Source organism: Carcharhinus amblyrhynchos, chromosome 21, assembly GCF_965287045.1.
Source record: "Carcharhinus amblyrhynchos chromosome 21, sCarAmb.v2.hapA, whole genome shotgun sequence".
Lineage (NCBI taxonomy): Eukaryota > Metazoa > Chordata > Chondrichthyes > Carcharhiniformes > Carcharhinidae > Carcharhinus > Carcharhinus amblyrhynchos.
In genome coordinates, this window is record NC_137344.1 from 26,280,042 (window position 1) to 26,300,495 (window position 20,454).

General features: G+C 41.3%; 1 protein-coding gene across 4 annotated transcripts in view; it reads right to left on the bottom strand.

The window, feature by feature from the left end:
• rbfox3a (RNA binding fox-1 homolog 3a) overlaps positions 1 to 20,454 on the bottom strand; it is a 1,494,706-nt gene that overhangs the window by 1,068,016 nt on the left and 406,236 nt on the right. For all 4 annotated transcript variants that reach the window (XM_080208868.1, XM_080208867.1, XM_080208866.1 and 1 more), the window contains exon 2: positions 856 to 903. The gene's annotated coding sequence lies outside the window, so the exon portion shown is untranslated. The remainder of the gene's footprint in view (positions 1 to 855; positions 904 to 20,454) is intronic.

Below are 20,454 nucleotides of genomic sequence, written 5' to 3' on the forward strand. Positions count from 1 at the left end.
CAGAGAAATCCATTTATTCCAATCCTATTCCATCAGAACTTATCTCTACCTTCTTATCTGTAATCGATTTGAATTCATCTCCACCTCTATTTCTGGCTTAAGCCCTCTCCATCTGAACCTATTCAATATCAAATCCATTGGATGAGAAATAATACAGGGGAAATAAATTCATCTGGATTCAGAGAGAAAGAGTTAAGCCCACGGTGCAACAGATATGAATAGAATTTCAATAAGCGAAAGGAGATTCATATTGAGTAAATGAAAATCCGAGGTATAGCAAAGGTTAACCTCATGAACTTGGTCAAGTATTGTCCTGCCTTTGATGTGTTCATTCCATTATCAGTCAACTCCCTATAAGAACAATCTACTTTATTCTCCGTCAGAATGACAATGTCAAACAGCAGCAGCAAATACTGTAAATAAAATCTCGTTTCCATAGAAACGGGTAAAAATAGATTAAGTAGCTCATCTCTGACAAAGATGTATATTAGCGAATTAACACTATCCCTCTCCAAAATATTTACTCTATTATTCTTTTATGACCGCAAGTCATGAATAAGATTTGCTTTTGAACAAAATAATAAATCACAATGCTGCTGTTTTGCAATAAAGGCCGTCAGTGATTTCCCTGAATGCAAATTAACCAGAACATGCTGTTTCAAACACAACAACATTGTTTGTGCCTCAGGATAGAACATAGATTTTCTTTAAAAAGAACTATACTGTTTAATAGCCACATTGTTAACCATCACTGGCAAGTTCCCAATAACATTCCAACACACTGCTCGGAAAACTCCACATTCACACTGCGAGGGACAGATTTCCCATGTAAATATTTAGTATTAGCATACTCACAGCAGGATTGTCTTTGTCCACACTCTAGTTCCACTCTGTCTTACAGTCCTACAAATCAGAAGCACATCAGTGAGAAGGCTGCCTACGCATAAACATCCTCCTAAGGAAAAAAAAACCTTTGCTTATAGCAGTGTGAAAAAGAACACTTCTGTATGCTAAAATGTAATTACAGTCCATTACAGAGGCTACAATTACACATGTATCTAATTTACTACAATTATAATAACGTTTGCAAGACAAATACATTTTCTAACCCCAGTTAAATGATAATAATGATTAGCGTGTGGTGTCAAGAGAATGCATCCCAGACCCCCTTCCCAATGAAAACATATCCCCTAAATCTCACAATCGCTAAATTAAAAGGTAACGTCCCAGTAGAACTAAAATGATTGGCGACATTTTCATTTTGCTCTCTGTGTTTTGTGTCTATTCCAGGCATATGTTGTCATTAATGGGCTGCTGTCAGTTCATCTGTGCCGAACACCACTGTCATACAAATCCACTTTTGCAATGATTGTCAGGTAAGCTCTGAAATCTTTGGGCTGTGCACAGTCACATTTTCTTTGAATTTCACCAAATTTTTAAACCTTGCCATTTTATTTTTAAAATATTTGTAAAGAAAAATGGGAATCCATTATAAAACAAAATTTATTTGCAATTTGTCTCATTTAAACAAAGAAAGTAGCTGAAATGCTTCTTGTGATGAAAGTCAATATACTGAAGTGCAGTATGATGAGAAATTATTTTGATTAGCGAGGCAGAATAAGTCAAAGATAGGAAAAGCTGTTTATGTTATACATCCATATTAGGGTACATCTATATTAAAGAAACAAAACAATTTTGAGTCCAAATAAGGTAAACCTGGATTAAAGATGCAGAACAAGCCTTGACGGTTACATTACTTTGCCAATCTTACACCTTTTTGATCTCTTCACGGTAATGAAAAAATTGGAGTATAACTTTGGATTCAAGACCAGTTTTGAATCTGAAGTGCAATAGCATTAAGAAGGACATCCCACAAGGATTTTGGCTCCCCATCATAAAGAGTTTAATAATGACAATGCAATTCTCGTGCCTTGTTTCAAAGTGCTGAGCATTTGTTGGATCAACTCACTCTAGAAACTAAAATACCCCTCAGCTAAATATTTTGACAATGGCCAGAACAGTTGGAGTTGCTTCTGGAGAGCTTGCTGTAGGTTCTGTGGGCTGTAAGTTGATTCGAGATTTGTAACTATATAATATTAGTACATTCTCAGGTCAAGAAAAAGAGCGAGTCTGGATCAAAGAATTGGACTGAGTCCGAGTTATAAAGTGGAGATTAGAGAAGCAGAGTCAAATTGAGCAGTTGAGTAGAAAAATTGAGTGAATAAAGGAGTGAGTCCGATTTACAAAACTGGAGAATCTCAGCCTGATTCAAGTGCGTGGTCAAATGGAGTGATCCTAGATTAGAAAGCAGAGTTAGTCCGGATTAGTGAATAAAAGTGGCAGAAGCTTCAATTGCTTCAATTGGAATTGTTCAAGATGGGGTATCTTTGACCTGCTGTCTTTTATTTTTGCCAGCATTACTATTATTAAAGAAACAAAGGAATGGTATATCATAATGGCAGCAGCACCGAGTTTGCCACTTTCATTCTGACAGATAATAAATGCTCAACTAAACAATATAAGACGTAATCTGTAATGTGAAGATTTCCTCGGCAGTTGATGCCATGAATGCAACTTGATTTTGTACTTCATTGGAACTCAACAGTTGTTATTCTGGGACTGAGCTTGAAGAGACCTGTGATCCAATTGACTCTGTCTGACAATAGCCATTTCTCACATTTGCTTCTTCTCTTGGTCCTTTCCAAATATTTCAACAAACATTCCCCGAGCTGTAGAATTTGGGACAACTGAGGGGTGGGAAAGGGGGAGTGGGGGTTACTCCTCTTCTATATTTTAATTTTGCACACGGTATCTTTTACAATTATGCAACACTTTTGAATTCAGCATTTTCTGCCCATTTAGTACTTTTGCCTTTCCGAAGTTTATTTTTGCTTTTTACTTTTTCATCTAGCCCTTTTCACTTGCTGTGCCAAACAAGTTTGAGGCAATTTGCCCTACAATATTCCTTCCTACCTTTGTTGCATGTCCTCCATTCATTATCTTTACCGATTGCAGACTTAAGATTCAGACCTTTGTCAAGAGTGGGAAAATGCAGATGCCTGCATGCGTTCCACAAAGTGTGGCACAGTACACTGGAGAAATAAAGTGTTGTACCATGGCACCGAAAATGAAACCACTTCAAAATGTAAAGAATTCACTCCACTGAAACATTGCCCAGCATTATTTCATTTCAATGTGTAACAATGTAAGATTTATGAAGTGAGGGACTGGCTCATGGGGCCATGCTGACTGCTATTAAGTTAAACGTTAGTTAAGGAGGATTCTTTCTGAGCACCTCCACCAGCAAGTGGGTAGTTCAGTGGACAGACCAGCAGAGAGCAGTGTCTTTCCTTTTGAAAATAATTCCAGCCAAATCTTTTCATGAGCACTAAAAATGACAGCGATGTGGCAATCAAATTCTAGATAGTGTATGCACTCTGCAAGGGTGTCAGTTTAACATCTGTCAGCAAAGACCTACAGAGGATCACCATAAAACATTGTTAAGCACTAGCGCCGTTTAGAAAATAAGGGACCACGCACCATTTCCACTAAAATTGCTTCTCTACAATTACCCTCTTCTGAGCACATCTCTGATATGAACCAGCTGCGTGATCACTGGATAAAAAATGTAATAAATAAAAGCAACAAATCTGCAGAATAACAATGCACTGAAGTTTAACATTTGTTATCCCAGCGAATTGAGCGTGATCATTATCTACACAAACCTGAAATTCTATTGAACACCTTTTCGTTCATTTAGTGTATCAACTCTCAATTATTGTGTGGACATTTTAACTGAACAATGCTGTTCATTCTCCAATCTTGTCACTAAGCAGACTCCCCAAGTCAAGCCAGGCCTGCTTGCTTGCTGAAGGCCTGTGGAGGGGACATTAAGGGTCAGGGAACATTTGAGGCTGGGAGGTAGGGGGTGAAAAAAAGTCAGTGATGCTGGAGTAAGACTAGCATCATTAAAAGTAGCCACATTTCTGCAGCTCTACACAGCAGAACGCGAAACCAGACACAGCAGCAATGCCAAAGAGTCACCTTCTGGACTTCTACAAAGAGTGGGAAAAGAGTTAGGAAGGGGAGAGGAAGGATTGAGGAGGAGGAGGGAGACAAAAGGTGAGAAGAATAAAAAAAAAATGAAAGTAGGGCAGGAGAGAGTGAGGAAGAGAGAAGATTGTTTTGGGCATGGAAGGGTGGAAGATTTATCTTAATTCAAGAGTGAGTCCTTTATTTGGATGGACTGTCTCACTGGAAATTAGTTCTGCAGGACCATAAAAACAAAGAAGGTGCAGTGCAGGTTATGGAAAAGCAAGGAGAAATTCTGATAGGGTGCGGGGAATGTTTCCAAAGCAAGAATAATCTGGTAACTGCTAAGCAGCACACTGGCAATAGAACTATTTGGGAGGTCAAGGATCTGCAATTTAAATACATGGGAGTGATACTATCTGGCTTCCTTCTTTTCTTTCTCAAAATAATGAAAGCAATTCTCACAAATAAACCCAGTCACCTATGAATTAGAATCAATGCCTCTGCCCTCTCATTGGATCAATAACAGTCCTATCTGCTGAACTTGGGACTTGCATTTCTCTTTAAAATGATGAATGTAGCCATGCTAGTTTAATAAAACAACTGAAACATTGTTTATAAATAAATTAAAATCCATTCTCTTCATTTTGGAATCACATATGTTTATTTTGCTACCAATACATTACTCAATTTTGAAAACACTTGAGCATCTGCAGCAATATTTCATTTCCAGGTGGTTCAATTTGGTATCCAGGTATTTCAGGTGCCTACACTATTGACTGGACACACAACGCGCTCTCTCATCATCCATCTGGCCTGTTAGTATTGTATTGGTGTTGACCCATTTAAAAGAACAGTTACTTCTTTCATTAAGATAGCACCCAGTGGAATCACAGGGCACAGACAGTCCCCTGAATTGGTAATATTGAACACAGGATGTGAAACACAGAACGTAGATGCCATTAAAAAGTGGGAATTTGGCAAATAATCTGACTATAGAACATATGAACGAGCACGTTAAATCTAAAACTGACGATATTTCCCATTTGTACAAGCTTCTCAGCTCAAAATCACTTGTTCTGCCAAGCGGATATATTGTAAGTATGGTGACAAAAATGGGGTAGCAAGGTGGATTAGACATGGAGACATGGGTTCAATTCAAGATCAAACTAATGGGAGGAAAGTCTGTTTTGTTTGCTGATTGTAAATGCTCCAATCCAATTCCAAGTATGAATGCATGATAGTGCAATACTATCCTAATTTGGCAGGAAATGTTTATCTTGATAGAAAAGACTACAATATATGTTGGATTATTAGTGGGCGCTGAGGCAAGTTGGATCCAAGTATCATGGGCATTATTCTGCATTGGTACTATAGCCAACTAGAAATATTTAGTACTAATACAAGTACCTGAAGTAAGAGTTCCATTCCCTAGCACTGACACCTTCAAGTTGATGATAAGTAAAGGGGTTACACAGCAAGGTGATTTAATGGGCGAGGTTTCATGGGCTCGCTTGTCCCAAAACCGTAAAATCCCACCCGAGATCAACAGATTTTCGTTACCCGTTCCAATTCCCGTCGTGGGCCAGGTGGGAAAATTCTGGGCAATGTCTTTCACACTCACCAATGCATTCGGAAATCCATAGTTGGCACAGGAGAGGATTAGAAGTATCATAGAAACCCTACAGTGCAAAAAGAAGCCCTTTCGGCCCATTGAGTCTGCACCGACCACAATCCCACCCAGGCTCTACCCCCATATCCCTACATATTTTACCCACTAATCCCTCTAATCTACACATCTCAGGACACTAAGGGGCAATTTTAGCATGGCCAATCAACCTAACTCGCACATTTCTGGACTGTGGGAAGAAACCAGAGCACCCAGAGGAAACCCACACAGACACGAGGAGAATGTGCAAACTCCACACAGACAGTGACCCAAGCTGGGAATCAAACCCAGGGCCCTGGAACTGTGAAGCAGCAATGCTAACCACTGTGCTACCGTGCTGCCCCATTCTTAACTAGATGTAACTATGGAGTCCTGTGGAAGGGGAAATGGAAAACCAGTTGATCAGACAATACAGACCCCCGACTGCAAACACTTCTGGAGAGTGGTTGATGGAAAGGGGGCATGGCAATCAGCAATGCATAATAATATGTGGATGCGCAATTATCCACCCACTTTTATTATCCTCCGAGGAGAATCTCCTTTATTATGACAGATGATCGCGGTTTAACCACACTGCATATTGCATGATGAATGTGGTCATAATAATTGCCGTGGCACTGCAGCACATTCCTCAAACCTCATGCACCACTTCCCAATCAGTGCAGGAAAAATAAGGGATGTATGTTTAGCAATACAAGGTAAAAAGCGAGACAAGACGGACCTGTTCAAGTTCCAGGAATGAAACAGTGAGCGAGAGGGACAGTGTATTTTCCTCAGTCCCCAGCTTACACTTTGGAAGGTAATGGACTCAGAAAGGACAATATACCAACTCATGAATCTAACTTATTTGTGGCATAAACAAAATAGAGACAGGAAACAGTGGAAAAGTTTGAAGTCTTTCTCGCCAGAGACACGATATTCCACACTTTTTCATTATCTCTTATCTGTCATCGTGCTGTCATACTTCATTCACTTAGCTATTTTTCTCTAAAATAATGCTGCAGTAAAGAACATTGCAGTATTGCTGCTTGCCTCAGTTAATAAGCTGAGTGCCATGTGATGACAGTGTTCCATGCTGCTGGGGTACTGATTTCCCAGCTGCTAAGAGTACTTCTGTGGGGTCAGATACCATCAGATTGATCTACCAGAGATGGATTTCTGACTCAATGGCCTCTGTACTCCTAAGAAACAAACAATCAGAAAAAGTTTGCTCAGAGAATTATTTTGTTCTATTAAATTGAGAGCAATTTGAAGCAGTTGTATTAACACTTTGGTATGTCACTTCAGCACAAATAAAAGACACCTTTGCGCATGAAGCAACTTTGTATCATTTTCTGACTGGTTGAAGTACTTCTGATAAGACTTTGGCGTGCCTGTTTTTGTCAATGGGGATCAATTTCAATTAATATCGCAATATTAACAAACCAGTCAAACACATGCCCACATTTGGTGTATTTTTAGTTTGTCACCTGTACACTTATGTTTATAGAAGTGATTTCCAATCCATTTAAGTCACACTTTGAATGGAGGGCTTAAAAAGACTTCACCCTTTGGAAAATTTGTCTTGGTGTAATAAACAGCCATTCATCATTTTGTTGTCACAGTACAGCATGGTAAGGGCAATTTGTGTAAGCCATGGTCCACTCAAAAGGTGCAATAAAAGTTTATTAATAATAAATGTTGTGATTCGATCTAGAATGTCTATTTTGTAACGATCAATTTTAGTAAACTTTGAAATAAAATGTTGGCTGGAATTTTCTGGCTGTTCACAACGGCGGGGTCCTCTGGTGCGCAGCAGTGACCAAAGATTAGGGTGAGTGCCAAATTCTCCATTCTCAGACTTATTGATACATTGCACTAGGATTAGTAAACTTGTGTTTCTATTGTAAAAGATTTTAGGACTGTCACTTGTATCCTCAGGATTAAAATCCATGACTGATGTTCACAGCTGGAACTTTTCGACCCTGCCATGATGGGACATGATGTGGGAATGCAGTATTCCAACAAGAAGTCCATTGAGGCAAAGCGGGACTGAAAAATCCCACCCACATTTTCAAAGAAATTTCAAATCAGTGGTAATGTTTATTATTATATCGTTCTTGCCAGGTACTGATTTTACATCACTTCATTAAAAATTGCAATCCTGCGGGCCCTGGAAGATTGCTCCAGGTTGCAAAACGGACCATAAGACATAGGAGCAGAATTAGGCCACTCAGCCCTTCGACTCCACTCCGCCATTCAATCATGGCTGATTTTTTTTCTCATTCCCCATTCTCTTGCCTTTTCCCCATAACCCCTGATCCCCTTATTAATCAGAACCTATCTATCTATCTATCAGGCTCGAAGGGCTGGATGGCCTACTCCTGCTCCTATTTCTTATGTTCTTATGTTCTTAAAGACACTCAATGACCTGGCCTCCACAGTCTTCTGTGGCAAAGAGTTCCACAGATTCACCACTCTCTGGCTGAAGAAATTCCTCCTCATTTCTGTTTTAAAGGATCATTCCTTTAGTTTGAGGTTGTACCCTTTGGTTCTAGTTTTTTTCCTACAAGTGGAAACATCCTCTCCACATACCATCTATCCAGACCTGGCAGTATCATGTAAATTTCAGTAAGATCCTCCCTCATCCTTCTAAACTCCAATGTGAGGACCCAGAGTCTTCAATCATTCCTCATAAAACAACAGCTCAGAGACATTTAGAAATAGCAAGGTGTTTGCAGGGGTGATGAAGATGAGAATTTGTTATGGTGCGTTGAGAGAGTGGCACTAGAGGCAGAGAGTTCCAGGATGTTTTAGGATGTGGAAGCTTTAAGAAAAGAGTTTTGTGAGTGAGATCCTTGAGGCTAGCATCATGGAAGGGAGTTTTGAAGTCTTAGAAATGGGGAATGATATGTAGGGCTCTGGAAGAATCAAGAAGAGACTGGCGATGAGTTGAAAGCTTCTGGGACATTTGATATGGTTACGTGTAGAAGATCAGGGATGATAAAGAGGGTCATACAAAGGAAATGACATGATGAGAGAGCAGTTGTATCATATAGAGTTACTGGAAAGGGGAAGAGGGGAGGACAGGAAGAGATCACACATTAAATTGTCTCAAGCCAGGACAATTATTAGGATTTTGCAAGCCTAGATCAAATGGTGGGGGTTACACGTAGTGTGACATGAACCCAAGATCCCAGTTAAAGTGGTCCTCACGTCTGTGCAACTTGGCTATCGGTCTCTGCTCGGCGATTCTGCACTGTCATACATCTTGGCTTGAGACAATTCACATCTTTTTAACGTGATCACCCCTCTCTCCACTCACACGGTCTGTATCTGTGAAGACTTGATTATCTGTAAAGACTTGCATTCCAATCATTATCTTGCAATTGAGTCTGTGTCCATATACGTCCTGTTTGCGAACCAAACTCTCCACTCAACTGATTAAGGAGCAGAGTTCCGAAAGATCGTGCTACCGAATAAACCTGTTGGACTTCAACCTGGTGGTGAGGCTTTTTAAAATGACCACTTTTTAAAATGACCACCTCAGTTCAATGCCGACATCTTCACATCATGCCTGATAGACTTAGTTTTATTCATCCGGCAGTAAAGATACTCCACTCTTAAGCAATAAATGAATGCATTTCACAAGTAAATCAAAGTAAAAGCTTCAATAAAGAAACATCATTACACCAACATTTGGGCCACACCCTGGGCCACAAATGCTCCCATCTGCTTTCTATTTATACTGGGTATGCTGACCACTACATCATTTTGCCATTGTCTACCAGGTCAGCTGACCCTCACAGCATGTTATCGTTGGTTACATTATAACAAGTTTAGCCTTTCAAGGCGGTTGCTATTGTGGTTGCTAAGTGAATATTTATGGATGCTGTGTACATGAACTTCCAGAAGGCGCTGATAAATTTCAACTTATTCACAAGAATAAAGGTTCATGGACGAGGAACTAATCTAATGGCATGAGTTGGTAATGCATTAGAAAGCAGAACGCAGGGAAAAGGGAATGATAAAGCAAATGTACATTGATTGGTACAACGTGATCTATAATGTTCCCAGGGAGCTGCACTGGGTCCTGATCTCTTTCACAGTAAACCAGAACTTGGATGAAGAAATGGAGTTAGATATCAAAGTTTTGCAGGTGACAGTAAATTAGGAGGCACAACAAACTCTGTGGGTGGGTGCAGGAAATTACTGAAAGAGAAAGTGAGTGGGCAAAGCTGTTGCAGACGGGGAGTAGAGTCACTGATCTGGAACTTTCATGCGCTCGATGTGTTTTTTTTCCAGTGTTGCAATGTATTCCAGTAACTTTCTCAAAAGTGATGTTTGACTGACAAGCCCATAGTTTCTTTAGTTCTCTCTCTCCCTTCTTAAAAATATTGAACAATTGTAACAATGTTCCTATGTATCAAGATGTACCAATCTTGAATGCAGGAAGGTTTGGGAAATTATGACTAACAGATCTGCAACTTCCTCACCCATGTCTTTTCATGCCTGGAATGGAAACACATCAGGTCCTGGAAACGTGATTATCTTAAGATCATTTATTTGCTCCAATACCTTCTTTTTACCTATATTAAATCTGTACATTCTGCTCTTGACTTACTTATAGGTGCATATGTGCTGCTGTTTTTTTCTTTCTCCACTGTAATATGAGAGAAACTATGAATTTAACAAATCTGCCATTTCGTTATTGTATTTAATTGTTACTCCCAAGAATGTAGGGAAGTGCAAGGCCATCCATTTTGAATTCAAGAACAAAAATTGGAATGCTTCTTTTATGGTAAGAGACTAGGATCTGTGGAAGAGGCAAAGGGATTTTGGTGTCTATGTACACACATCACAAAAAGATAGTGTAAGAAGTAATCAATAAGACTAATGGAATGTTGTTTCTGATCAGAATGGGGCTGCAAAGAGGAGAAAGTCGTACTTCAGTTGTCCAAAGCCTTGTATTCTGTTTAAGCACCTTAGGAAGGATACATTGGTCTTGATGGGGATAAATTGTGGTTAATTTCAATGATGCCAAGTTTAAAAAGGCTTTTCTCAAATAGTTATTCTTCCACTGGATGATGGCAACACTAACTAGGCCAGCACTTATTGTCCATCACTAACTGCCCTTGAGAAGGTGGTGGTGATGTGCCTTATTGAGCCGCTGCAGACTATATGGTGTAGATACATCCACAGTATTGTCAGGAAAGGTGTTTCAGAATTTTGATTCAGAAACAGTGAAGGAATGTCAATATAATTCCAAACCGGAATGGTAGGTGACTTGGAAAAGAATTTGTAGGGTTGGTGTTCTCATGCATCAACTATCCTTCTTCCAGATAGTAGAGTGAGTTTGGAAGGTGCTGTTGAAGGAAGGTTGGTGAGTTGCAGATGCTGCTATCGCTGGGTGGAGTGAATGAATATTTAGCCTGGTGGATGGGGCACCAGGTTAGCTAGCTTTGTCTTGGATAGTGTTAAGCTTCTTGAGTTTTGATGGAGCTACATTCACCCAGGCAAATGAACAGTACTCTGTCACACTCCTGACTTGTGCCCTGTAGATAACGGACAGGGTTTGAGGAGTCAGGTGATATATGACTCACACAGAATTCCCAGCCAATGACTTGATTTTGTAGTCACAACATTTATAATGTTCGTCCATAGAACTACGGAATCCCCAAAATACAGAAGGAGGCCATTCAGCCCATCGATTCTGCATCAACTCTCTGAAAGAGCATCTTTGCCAGGCCAAAGTCCCTCCCACTCCTCAACCTTATACACATAACCTCACCTTTACCATTGCTAATCCGCTTAACCTTTGCATCTTTGCCAGTTCAGTTTCTGGTCAACGGTAACCCCCATTATTCTGGATTGAGGGGAATACAACAATGGTAATGCCATTTAATGTCGAAGGGAGATGGTTATATTCTTTCTTGTTGGAAATGGTCATTGCCTGTCACTTCTCTGGCATAAATGTTATTTACCACTCATTATCCCCAGCCAAAATAACATCAATGTCTTGCTGCATCTAGACATGGACTGCTTCCGTATTTGAAGCACAGATGGTGCTGAACATTGAGCAATCATCAGTGATCACCCCTCTTCTAACCTTATGATGGAAGGAAAGGCATTAATACAGCAGCTAAAAATGGTCGGGCTCAGGGCATTTCTCTGGGGAACTCCTGCTATGATGTTCTGGAACCGAGATAATTTTCCTTTAACAACCACAACCATCTTCCGTTGTGCCAGGTATGACTCCAATTATCCTCCTAATTAGGAGATTTCCTTACCCATGTTTGACCTGATGGCATAAGACTTTATAGAGTCCGGAGTCAATGTTGAGGACTCACCAGAGCAACTCCTTCTGAGTGTAACCCACTGTGCCAACACTTCGTCAGTTTATCCTATTGGTGGGACAAGGTGTATCCAAACTGGCAAATGTTCGTGACACTTTGGTGAAGTTTGATCCATCCAGCCTACAAAGGTTCTGATTAATTATTCTGCTTATCAGTTTTGATTTATTTTTCATTTCATAACTGCCTCATAGTATCCTGGCATTATTTGGCTGGAAAATTAATCAAACTTCACATATTAAAATTCATCAAATAATATTTAAAAAAGACTAGAAGGGAAAAAAATGTTTAATTATACTGTTACTAAAAGTTACTACCAGTGTCAAAAATAAATATCTTCACCTGTGTTCTTCAATGTACTCTCAAGGACAAAAGTCAGATATGACACTATGGGCCTGGCTATGTGCAATGGGGTAAGTTAGAACATTCTTTGCTGGCATTTAGCCATTTTCTATTAAAGTTGTTCAATCCGCAACTGGATTAGCCAAATTTAGGAGATTTAACTCCACCAAATGGTTTTGAAACTGCCTGAGAAACATTGACGGATTATTATGGTGAGGCTTTGTGATTTGCTGATTTTTCTTTTGTTCCTTTCAACTAACAAACTCACCTTCTTAGGAGTTGTATCATTGGAAACAAAGCAAATTTGCACTAGGTAGTCTCTCGGTTTAAGATCAACACTCGTTTTCATAAGCGAACCTCAGCCCCAGTAGCCACGAGAAGCTCTCAGTGAGGGAACAGTGATACTTTTCCAAGTCAGGATGGTGAGTTGCTTGAAGGGTTATCTTCATGTCCATCCTCTATGCCCTGTGGAGGGGCACACGATTGAGGAAAAAGTAGTTGGTGTTCCTGCTGCTATTGCTGCATTTGGCAGTAGAACAGCTTCTGTTCTTATCCTTCATCGGGGATGGAAGATGGTTCGGTGTAAGCTGCTCCCAGGCTATGCAGTGATGCCTGGTAACAGGGATATGCAACTCAAGGTGCACAAAGTGATAAAGGGCCTTCCAAGGCAGCAACTTGTCAAGCAGTGGTAGTACTAAGGCAATAAGTACTTTGAACAGAAATCTCTCAATAATGACCATGGCTGGAGCTCTTCTGTGAAATTGATCAAAGCTCATCCCATCTTGTCAGTTTCACTGAAGCTGCTCCAAGCGCTGTACACTCACCCCGTTGACCCTGGCATGGAATCCGTGTGTTGTTGGGAAGGAGGGATTCACGATTTACAAAGCTCTCAATTGCCTTTTTAATCACAGTAACTGCTGCCCCACAATGATTCCCATTGGCTTGCAATCCTCCCGGAGAAAAGCAGAAAGAGGGCAGGATCACATTGGAATCCTGACCTGATGTCATTTTCCAGGCTTTTCCTACCCTACATGCCTGCATGAAGCTGGGAAAATTCTACCCTATGATCATTAATAGACATTTTCCTGCCATGATAGAAGGAAAACTGTAAAGCAGACTTGTCAAAATCAGAGGCTGGAATTCTCCAACAATTTGGTTGTGGTTGGGATTTTCCAGTCCTACTGCAGTGAATGGAGATTTGGCTGCAGGCCGAATTCTCCATTCTCGCTGACGTCAATGGTGGAATGGAGAAGATCAGAGAATTCTGGCCATGGAGTCATACAGTACAGAAGAGGTCCTTCAGCACTGTACTGTATGACAGCATAGTGCCAAGTCTGCACTGACAAAACAACATTACATCTATAATAATCCCACTTTCCAGCATTTGGCCCATAGCCTTGACTGTTATGATGTGGACGGCACAGTAGTTAGTGGCTTGCACTGCTGCTTCACAGAGCCAGGGACCCGGGTTCGATTCTCAGTTTGGGTCACTGTCTGTGTGGGGTTTGCACATTCTCCCTGTGTCTCTGAGTTTCTTTCGGGTGCTCTGGTTTCCTCCCATATTCTGAAAGACATGCTGATTAGGTGCATTGACCTGAACAGGTGCCGGACTGTGGCGACTAGGGGGATTTCACAGTGGCTTCATTGCAGTGTTAATGTAAGCCTTACTTCTGACTAATAAATAAACAAACTATAACATTTCAAGTGCTCTTCCAAATGCTTGATAAAGGTCGTAATGTTTCCAACTCTACCACCCTCCCAGGCAATGCATTCCAGACACGCACCACACAGTAGGTCAAAAATCTTTCTTTGGATCCCCTTGAAACCTCCTGCTCCTCACCTTAAAGTTATTCCCCCTCATTATTGACCCTTCAACTAAGCAGAACAGCTACTTCATATCCATCCTATTAGACTCCTCATAATATTATACTCCTCAGTCAAACCCTATCAAACCCAATCTGCCCTAAAGAAAACAACCTGAGCCTAACCAGCCTCTCTTCATGGGTTAAATGCTCCATCTCAGTCAACATCCTGGTGAATCTCCTCTGCATCCTCTCCAGTGCAATCACATCTCTCTGTTAGTGAAGCGGCCAGAACTGCATAATAGTACTCCAGCTGTGGCCTAATCTGAAGTTCGATACAGCTCTAACATAACCTCCCTACCCTTATAATCTATACCATGATTGATAAAGGTGTGTCTCTTTTTCCTTCTTAACTACCCTATTAACCTGTCTTGCCACCCTCAACGGTCTGTGGACAAGCTCCACAAGATCCTTCAGTTCCTTTGAGCTTCCTAGTGTCCTGAAATTCATTAAATACTCCCTTGCCTTGTTACTCTTTTCAAAGAGCATCACTTCACACTTTTCAGGGTTTAATACCATCTGCCACTGATGTGCCCATCTGACCAATCCATCTATATCTTCCTGCAATTTGACCTTCTTCCTTTCTATTAACCCTACCAATCTTTGGGTCATCCACAAATTTACTTATTATCCCGCCCCACATTCTCATCTTTGTCATTGATATACATCACAAACAATGACGGGACCTAGCACAAGTCCCTGTGGTATGCCAATGGACATTGGCCTCCAGTCTCACAAACAGCCTCTACCACAACTCTCTGTCTCCCACCACTAAGCCAGTTTTGGATCCATCTTGCTAAGTTACCCTGAATCCTATGTGCTTTTACCTTTTTTTAAGCAATTTCCCATGTGGGAGCTTGTCAAAGGCTTTGCTGAAACCCATATAAACTACATCAACTGCACTACCCTTGCGACACCCTATAACCTCCTCAAAAAGTTCGACCAAATTTATTAGGAATGACTTCCCTCTGGCAAAGCCATGCTGACTATCTCTGATCAAACCTTGCCCTTCCAAATGGAGATTAATTCTCTCCTTTAGAGTTTTTTCTAATAGTTTCCCTACCACTGATATTAGGCTCACTGGTCTGTAGTTGCCTGGTTTATCTCTACCAACCTTTCTTGAAAAGTTCATTAGCTGTCCCTGGTGAAAGGAGACATTCTCATAACTTCCTTCCTCTTGGAACTTCCAAGGTAAGTGCTTACCCAGCAATTGTCCGGAAGTGCTAACTTCATCTGGAGAATTGCAATGCACCGGGAACCAGCCAATACATGATTTAAGTTGCTAATATCAGATGGTTCTACCAGTTTTACCCTTATAGTTACTCTGAAAGAATTAAAAGGACAAAACTGCACTTTTAACTCCAAGATAACTATTTTAAACACCCTGACTGAATCCCACATGGTACAACTCCCCACACCCATGACCCATCAGGGACAGTTCACATTCCCCTCACCCAAGCATCTCACCTTCACGGTATTCCACATATCCAACCCCACATCTACACAGGGTTCCCTACCCATTCCTCCGATCTGACAACCCCCAACACCACACTGGTCCTACCATCCCCTGCTGACCCAGCCTCCCTACTGCCCAACCTGACTCCACTGACATAAACAAGACCTCCTGACCTGACCCCCAACCCAACATGGCTCCACACACATGCCCACAGCCTCTTCAATGTCCGACTGATGGCCCCCCCCCCACCACCATGCTCCTGATGCCCACATCTACCCTGATGTTCAGATTCCACCCGCTTCTCCCCCCCCCCCCGCCCACCAATCTTCAAATTCCCCCCAGCATGACTGGATCCTCTCGTCAATATGTTCAGATACCCCACCTCCCAATGTCCATACCCCCATCCCCACATCTCATTCCCTTACTTTCTCCCTTTCAATGGACATTTTAAACTCACCCACTTTAGAGGAGCTACTGCTTTACAAAAGGGATGTGTTCTCCTTTTATGCTTTGCTGCTGGAGCCAGGTTGACACGCTGGCCTCCGTTGCACCAGCCTGAGTCAGGAAGGTTGGGCGATTCAGGCAGTTTACAATTTAAGCACAGGTAAGTGGGTTCTGAGTGGAAATTTGCCACTGATTGCCATTATGAGGAAACAGGGGCTATCATTACAAACCTCTCTGGCCACCATCTTCAAATCTGTGTCAGTTATTGGTCTGCAAAACTACTAATCAAAGGTATTTCCTGAAGCTAACATCATCTTACTTGTTGTGCTGTAAGCCATGTACAGTTGTGCTCTCTGCTGGGCACAAACGCTAAAACCCCATTAGATCAGATCTGGGATCAGACCTTGATGAATTGCATAGCCTCAAATCTAATGTAACTTCCAAAAGTAAACAAAGAAGCTGATATGATGATCTCTCTGGTGCTGTCACCCCAGCAACCACCTTAATCAAAATTCTAAGTTAGTTACGTATCTTTGGGAATTGGCCATTCTTAATTGGAATCGAACCAGTAGAGAAATATTAGAATACAAATTAAAATAAATTCCTTCCAGCTAAAAGTTTTAAAATGCTTCCATTTCAAAATTGCACGTGTATGCACTTTTGACTCCAATGAGTGAATTTCACCAATTTTATCCAAATGTGTTTGCATTAATATTTGCAAACATTATGTGACAATGGTCACAAGATAGAGAGATGCTTATGCTAAATAGCAAAAACTGCAGAGGTCTGTTTTTTAAGTTTATTTGTCAGTGTTACAAGTTGGCTGACATTAACACTGCAATGAAGTTACTGTGAAAATCCCCTAGTTGCCACACTCCGGCACCTGTCTGGGTAGACTAAGGGAGAATTTAGCATGGTCAGTGCTCCTAAACAGAGTGTCTTTTAGACTGTGGGAGGAAACCGAAGAACCCGGAGGAAATTCACACAGACATGGGGAAGAACATGCACACTCCACACAGACAGTGACCCGGGAATCGAACCTGGGTCCCTGGCGCTGTGAGGCAGCAGTGTAAACCGCTGTGCCACCTTGTCCCCTCTATCTGCTGTAGCCAGGTCACAGAACCCTTGAAAGAATACTGACATCCTATACCACCCAGAGATCAAAATGATGCTTTAATAACCAGGGACCTAGATTGTGGGTTAATAGCCCTTCAACAAGGAACCAGATCAAATAACTGTTAACATCTGTAAGAATTACCAGTTAACATAAAAACAATAGTTTCCGTGGATACCCAGTTGCGTTGGAGGTGGAAACGTATAATTCATTGAATAATGTTGTAACACTCAAAGTTTGAATTTATAAAAAACACCAGGGAGCTGGAAAGTGATGTGCCTGTGCTACCCGAGAGAAAGACGATAGCTTGGATCGTTGATGAATAAAATCTCCATCATCCAAACTGCCTTCAATTCACAACGGCAGTGCTCCATTATGATTCAATCAGCTTATACTTTAGGACTGTTATTTCTTCCAAGTTTTATTCCTGCCAGTAACTATCACTGCCATTAACAACAGAATACTTAAGACGCAGACAATTACAAATAATGGAGGGCAGATCTCATGATATAACTAACCTGAGGAGGAAAGTTGTCTATACTAAATTAACAAAATGATTTCCTTCGTGCCCTTAGAAAGGGCTCAATATTTTGTACAAGATCTGCAGCAGGCCAGATTGACGTCTATACATTCATTACAATAGACAGAACTCTCCCATCAATGTGTGGCACGGTAGCACAGTGGTTAGCAATGCTGCCTTACAACGCCAGGGATCCGGGTTCAATTCCCAGCCTTGGGTCACTCTCTGTTTGGAGTTTGCATGTTCTCCCCGTGTCTATCTGGGTTTCCGCCAGGTGCTCTGATTTCCTCCTGCAGTCCAAAAGACGTGCTAGTTAGGTGTATTGGCCGTGCTAAATTCTCCACAAGGCAACCGAACAGGTGATTAGGGCATTTTCACAATAAAGTGTCAATCTACTTGTGACTGATAATAAACTTTAATCTGGAACTGAGTCCAATGGTAGGGGCAGAGAGCATTTCCCACTGCAAAATCCAATGGGAAACCGCACCACATCCTCCGTCCTTGGCAGAATTAATTGTGCATTGGGGGTATGCTGCCATCTTCCATAGGAGTGTGTGCTTGATGGTGCACAGCCTGCCATCATACCTGGTGCCATATTGTAAAGGTGCCCAACGTCACTGACCTACCATTGAAGAAAGAAGATGAACCTCCTCAAGAAAAAGATGGGCCTCTAGGAACATTGGTTGGAAAATGGACTTCCTCAAACACAACGAAGCAGGAAAACCCATCTTACGGATGCTGCCCCCACCCATTGCTGTAGTGTTCCAGGGACCAAGGATCACTAGCAGCCTCCATCCCAAACTCTGAAGGTATTCCCAGGCCTTCAACAGATAAAGTCCCAGCTTTTGCATGCCACATTGATCCAGACATATTCTGGATTGGCTGTTACCCTGCTGCTGCAATGAAGAATTGGGCATGGTGGGAGGTTGGGAATGGGATGGGAGGAGATTCTCTGGCTCTGTACTTACTTAAGAGCTGTTCACCTCTATTAGCTCCCAGTTGTGATGAAAGGCTATCGTGCTGAAATGGTGGGCGGGATTTTCCAGCCCCATCATGGTGGGATGGGGGCAGGTCTGGAAAATGTGACAAGCCATTCAAAAGTCCATTGACTTTGGCATGACCAGAAAATCCCACTAGTGGAAGACGTTGTAAAATTCCACCCATTAACTCCATCAGTCCACGTTTGACCTATTGAGTGTTTCCAGCAGTTCCTTTTATTGAAAAGAAACTTCAGCTGCCTCAGGCCCAGATTACCAGCCCCTTTCAGTTTACACGGATCCTGGTTAAGATATCCCTGCCATAGCTTCTTGTAATATGTACCAAAATATACACAACTGTAGCTTTTGAAGGTTTTTATTTCCAAAATGGCAGCAGCTCGATGTGTGAGACAATTTATGTGTTTCTTTCCAACATTAACAAAATATCCCTGCAAAAGCACCTATTGCAATTTAAGCAAAACCTTTTCTGTGAAACATTTTAAATGTTATTTTTATTCCAATTTCCCTCTAAACGTGAATAATGGTAGAATCTTGCCCAGGATTGCTGTCAGTTTGCATAAGATAATCGTTATTTTGAGAAGAAATAAACAGTAGCTGTTATGACCACTTAGCGTATGTTACAAAATATACAGATTCCACTTTGAAAATCATACAGTATTTCATTTGTCGCCCGAATAACATGTTGCAAATAGACTCTTGAATGTAATGACCTGGCTTGCTTCTTTTCGGGAAAATTACATCAGATAAAGTTAAACATTTCACGCTGTACCATGTACAAAAGTAAAGGGATGGTTTCTTTGTGCTGTAAGATCTGGGAAAATAAGGATGTGTTTCCCTTATCAACAGTAACTAAATAGATTTGCGGAGTTTGTACTTTTCATTCAGAGAAATGGAATTTGAGCCAAGTGATTTGCCACCCAAAGTATGACAGGCAGGAAGTGCATGGGGAAATGCTACTTAAAAATATTGAATATGGAAAATCCATTTAGTCACCTCTGGATCATCTGTGATGTCGCTCACTTGAGTCCCAGGGCATGCACTTGTATAAATATGCATGATTGCATTTACAAAACAAATGTATTATTGAGGTGTAAATATGTAAATCTTACAAAAGAAGCAAAAAAGACAGCGGCAAAGACAGAAGTTTAAAATGGTGGATGTCGCCAAGTGAACTAGCAGGCGAGGCATGATGGGGGGAGGTGGGAAGGGGAGGACACACTGAAAACAAGAGAAGACTTAATACAAATAATGAGCAAGAACATGAGAAGTCATTTCGAGGGCCTCATTACACTTCATTGATGAGCTGGGAGCCCTGAACAGGCGCTCACCAGCCATTTCCCATCCTTGCTCCTTCTGGCTCCACAGATATCGTTTAATAAAATCAGAAGCTTACCCCGATTACACAGCAACTTGCACGGCTCATTCACTCACTCATGGCTCAAAAACGTACGTCATAACAAGTCATAGCTTGTTGATTCCCACAGCCATTAAAAACATATATAGTGTACATTAAATGTACAATATATACGTACATTATATACATACATTATAAGTGTGGGTTTCCTGTGGGTGCTCCGGTTTCCTCCCACAGTCCAAAAGACGCACTGGTTAGATGCACTGGCCATGCTAAATTCTCCCTCAGTGGACCGGAACAGGTTCCAGAGTGTGGCATCTAGGGGGTCTTC